Genomic DNA, 6,000 nt, shown 5'->3' on the forward strand with positions numbered 1-6,000 from the left:
CCCCACTCATCAAAGAGATGATGGATTAGGCTCCTTGTTCTCTTTCGAAGCTCTGTGGAAAATAATTCAGAGAAAATGGCTACTCATTCTGTGGTTTATTCTAAATCAATGAGAATGGAAGGAATTGCTCAGGAGTATGTGAGTTCCAGAACCAGAAGGCCCATCCCCATGGACATCATGGATTTACCAAGAAAACTGACACAGTACTTTTTGAAAGCTCTGGAAAATTAAAAATCTAAAGGTCGGTCAAAAAGAATACTGCTCATAGGACTTTATTATCACCCCAATTATTAAGTTTTCCTTATTGCCAAGTCGCTGATTATAGAAGATGGAGGTTCATCAATTACTGCTCAGCTGGAGTTCACAGCTGCCTTACATATTAGACAGTACAATACATCTGCTTCTGTGCTTCCATCTATGTATAATGATACTTTCTGTATCTGTGAATTTAAATTTTTTGCATTTTTGATTAAACATTTACAGATTTGATGTTACATAGCAAGCTCATAAAAGAGGTCTGAGCTCAGATAATGTTCAACATAACAGCTCATGCAGTCAACTGATATAATGCTTAATTGTAAATCTTCAAAAAAGGTAAACATGATTAAATCCAGTGTTTAATAGAATTGTGTTTCTAAATTATTCATAGTATTCTGTTCCTTTAAATAAAACTACACAATTCACATAGATCTTACTATCTAGGCAGAATATGTATGGGTGTGTGTGGATGTGTTTATGATGTGTATGTGCGGGTGGTACATATGTGGTATGTGTGGTGTGTCTGTGGTTTTTACTTATGTGTGATGTATGTGGTATGTGTGATTGGTGTGTGTGTGGTGTGTGTTGTGTGTGGTGTGTTTGGTGTCCGTGTGTGCTTGTGTGTATGTGTGTGTGGTGTGCATGTGTGTGGTGTGTGTGTTTTAACATGTGTGTGGTATGTATGTGTTTAGTGTGTAGCAGGCATGTGTTGTGTGTATGTGGTATGTGTGTACATGTTTCTGGTGTGTGTGTATGTTCTGTATGTGTGGTGTGTGTTCTGTGTGTATCTGTGGCGTGTGGTGTGTGTGTGTGCATGTGCGCGTCTACACTTGTACATGCACACACGTGTGGCTGTGAGCACAGGTGCAGCCCGCACACGGCGTGGGGTGGTGAACTCGGATTCCTGGACACCCGTGCTGAGCAGAGCGCCCCGGGCAGGCGGCCTTGCTGAGCTAACAAAGGACGGGGTTCCTGCCCTGGGGCCTCTGGGCAGGGATGGAGGCAGTGAGTTGACCTCGCGCAGCACAGGGTCTCAGGGCCAGCCAGGAACACGCACTCTGAGCCTGGGCCTCGCCACTGTGTAGGGGCCAGGGGGCCCAAGGCGCGGTTCCAGGTGTCTTCCTTGGACAGGGTGTCCAGGCTGTGCCTCCGAGATCAGAGCGGGAGCCGCAGGCGCAGAACAGAGGCGCGGGGCCAGGAGGCAGGAGAGGCCGTGGGCGCGGGGCGGAGGTGTTGCCTGAAACCCGTGCTGCAAACTCCCCAGCTCCCTGTGGCTAGGCTGATGAAGCCTTCATTTGGGGAGGCCCGTGAGGAGCTGACCAGGCCGAGGGCTGGCATGTCCCGAGGAAGCCCAGGCCACCCCGGGAGCCCAAAGTCAGATTCCAGTGAAGACCCACAGACGCCGCCCCCGGCCACAGCCCCGCGTTGTCTGCTCACCGGAGCTAAGAGCGGTTCCAGCATGTCCTGGATTTTCGCTTGTTTAAGGCTTGCTTTTCCACCTCTAAAATCTTTTCACCCAAACGAGTCGTCTTTCTGCAAAGTAAATTGAGTGTGTAACTAAAATGCTCTCCTCCAAGAAAAGTCTAGGTTCAGTCAATTTTCAAAACATTTAAGAAAGCAACATTACCAATTTTAAACAAATTCTTCCAGAAAATTAAAAATAAAAAAGAAGGGAATACTTCCCAAATCATTATGTTCAATCAGCAGAATCTTGAAATTCAACCTTGACCAGTTATCAAAAGAAAGGAAAATTGCAGGCCAGTCCCTCTCATAAATACAGATTCAATAATCCTAAGCAAAATATTAACAGATGAATTTAAACAGAATATGAAAATAATAATACATTCTGACCAATTTCAGTTTATTCCAGGAAAGCAAGCTAACTTTTACATTAAAAAAAAAAAAAAATCAATCAATTAAGTAGACTACATTAACATAACAAATGGCAAAAAAAGAAAACTGCCTGATCTTTTAAATGGATACAGAAAAGACACTTGGTGATACTGGATATCCATTCATGAAAAAGGAAATAGCAAACTAGGGATAAAATGGAATATCTTTAATATAATAAAACCCTACAAAATATATCACATGCAATGGGTTATTTCTGAAGCTTTCCTCTGAGATCAGGAAGACAAATGATCACCACTTCTACTTAACTTTGAAGAGGAAGGTCTAACCAGTAAAATGAGGCAAAAATGAGACATAAAAAAAATAAAGATTGAAAAGAAGAAAATAGTAAAATCACCCGTGACACACAGATGATTTTATATGTAGAAAGTCTAAAGAAGCCACAATAAACTCTTATATTTAACATTTTAGCAAGGTTACTAGATATAAGGTAAATATACAAAAAATTTTTTTTTCACTCTACCAGTAACAGAAAACACAAAACAACATTTAAATACAGGATGTAAATTAAAACAGCTAAGAATAAGTCTAACAAAATATGCAAAAGACACCTATAGAAAACTAAAACATATTGAGGATAAGTATGCAAGACAATTCAATGGAGAAAACCTAAGTGAGAGAGAACATCACATGCATGGACTGGAAGATTAAAGATGATTCAACATCAAATATATGCACTATTCAATGTGGTACAATAGTGGTTAGAACAGAAAGCTTTTTTCACCAAATGACACTGAGATTTTTAAATTTATGTGAAAAGTATTAGGACTAAAAATAGGTAATCATAAAGAAAATAATTGTTAGGGAATTTATACCACTGGGTACCAAGACTTATACACCTAACCACATGAAGACACTGATTCAGTACAGGATAGATGTAAAGACCAGTGGTCTTTCAAGTGTAGTCTCTGGGGCAGCAACAGCAGCATAGGTAGTTAGGAGGTCACATTAGACTTCTGTCCCCCAACCCACCCAGTATGAAACTGTTGTAACAAACCCTCAAAGTATTTCTGATGCATGCTAGTGTTTGAGAATCACTGGTATAGAACTATGGGAACAGAATAGTAGAATATAAAAAGAGGCCCACATGTACTGAACATTATTAGCTTACCATAGGGTGATGAACAAAATCAATAGAGAAAAGACAGCATTTTCACTATGTAGTACTGGCATCATTGCAAAGTCAAAGAAAAAGGTGAACTACCATATGCTATACAAATAGTAACATTCAAATAGTTTGTAGATCTGCATATGAAGGTAAAGCAATAAAGCTCTAGAGTTTTTCACAGTGAAATATCTTTATGACTTGAAATAGGGAGATATTTTACAACAGGATTAAAAGCATTAACTGCAAAGGAAATTACGGATAAATTGGATTTAACTAATTTTAATTAATTTCATTGATCAAAATACATGCTAAGGAAAGTTGAAGAAAAAAAATTACACAGGCCGGGTGCAATGGCTCATGCCTGTAATCCCAGCACTTTGGGAGGCCAAGGCATGAGCATGTGGATCACCTGAGGTCAGGAGTTCAAGAGCAGCCCGGCCAACATAGTAAAACCCCGTTTCTATTAAAAATACAAATATTAGATGGGTGTGGTAGCGCACACCTATAATCCCAGTTACTCAGGAGGCTAAGGCATGAGAATCACTTGAACCTGGGAGGCTGAGGTTGCAGTGAACCAAGATCCCACCATCGCACTCCAGCCTGGGTAACAGAGCAAGACTCTGTCTCAAAAAATAAAAAGATATAGAGTGAGGTCATAGCTATCTCCAGAATTTATGAAGATCTCCTAGACTCCTGAGTCAATGATAAAATTGATGATTAAATGATGGACAGACTGGGTACATTGGCTCACTACTATAATCCCAGCACTTTAGGAGGCCAAGGCGGACGGATCACCTGAGGTCAGGAGTTCGAGACCAGACTGGCCAACATGCGAAACTCCGTCTCTATTCAGAAAACAAAAATTAGCTGGGCATGGTGTCAGGTGCCTGTAATCCCAGCTACTTGGGAGGCTAAGGTGGGAGAATCGCTTAAACCTGGGAGGCAGAGGTTGCAGTGAGCTGAGATTGTGCCACTGCACTCCAGCCTGGGAAACAAAGCAAGACTCTTTCTCAAAAATAGAAAAATAGATAAATAAGATGAGCAAAATCGTTGAACAGGCAAACAGGCACTTTACAAATATATAGGATCTACACATGACCAATTGTCATGAAATATATTAAAAATACAAATATTAGATGGTTGTGGTAGTACACACCTGTAATCCCCAAATAGCTATCAAGGACTTTTAAATTAACACAATAGATATCACACCACATACACACACAAAGAGGATCTCTCTCTCTTTCTCTCACACACACACATTCACAGAATAGCTGAAATTTGAAAGCTGGAATTATCAAACATTGCTGAGAATGTGAGGTCACTGCAACTCTCATATGCTGTTCTTGGGAAAATGAAGAGATTGGAATACGTTGGACATTAACTTTGTCGATGTTCACTAAAGCTTATTATTAACTGTGTCCTGTTATTCAGCAGGAGGGCTCCTAAGCAACAGAAATGTGCACACCCACCCACCAAAAGATATGTAATAAAAGGTTCGTAGCAGCATTACTCATAATAGACAAAACCTGAAAACCACCAAACTGTTCCTCAGTGGCAGAATGGATATGCAAATTCTGGCCCATCATGTTGATGGCAGGCTACTCAGCGATCAACAGGATGAAGCGCTGCTCCTGGTAGTACAGGGCGACCTCATCAACCCAATGCCAAGTGAAAGAATCCTGAGGAAAAAGAGTGCCTACTTACTCTATGATGACATCCTGTGAAATACAAAAGCAGGAAAAAACAATCTATGATCTTAGAAAAACAATCTATGATCTTGGGAGAGTGATTATCCTGAGAAAGGAAGGAGGGCGTATATGGAGAGGGAATAGAATGGCGGGACAGCAGGGAGGTTTGATGCAAAATGCTTTGTTCTTTGTGGTGGTTATGTGAATGTTTACACTTTCTGGTACTTCAGTTAAGCTAAGGAACATGGTATGTATATGTTTTGTAGGAATGTTCTATTTTATTATAGATTACAGAAAGAATGAAAAAATGCCAGGAAATACATTAATCTAACAATCTATTTTTATGTGAACTCACACACACACGTGAAAGCGATTTGTTGTTTTAGTGTTTGTTGTGTACTCCACCTTACATGATCAATCAACTTTAGAGTTAACTTGAGAATATTTTTTTCAAGATTACTTACTATGGTGCTAAAACTCAATACCAAGCCATCTTCATTAATCATTATCTGCTTTCCTCCTCAACTGAAATTTAAATGGAAGAATAGACTGAATAGGATGTCCCAGTCTAAACTAAAGGAAACTAAACTACACGTATGTTACACACATAATAGATTTTTACCCAACAGATCCTATGACTCTCTTTTGTCCAGTTAGGTAAAACTTAAAATGCATAAAGAATTATTGGAACTTTCTCCATAGGATCAAATCATTCTGACATATGTTTTCTCACCTACTCCAGCGGGGAGAATACATGTAATTAAATTGTTCGGTCCCCTCTACTCAAATTAAAATCTTTTTACTCAATGTGAGACCAGCTGATGTAGAAACAGATTAAACTTAAAATACATGTGTGGGATTTATTTTGGTTTGCTTGTTTTTGTAAAACATTTTGAAAGAAAGTTATAAATACTGTGATAATATTATAATGGTAAAAGACCCCTAATTAAGAAATGATACGGCCGGGCGCGGTGGCTCAAGCCTGTAATCCCAGCACTTTGGGAGGCCGAGACGGGCGGATCACGAGGTCAG

Source organism: Piliocolobus tephrosceles, chromosome 7 (assembly GCF_002776525.5).
Source record: "Piliocolobus tephrosceles isolate RC106 chromosome 7, ASM277652v3, whole genome shotgun sequence".
In the NCBI taxonomy this organism is placed as follows: Eukaryota; Metazoa; Chordata; class Mammalia; order Primates; family Cercopithecidae; genus Piliocolobus; species Piliocolobus tephrosceles.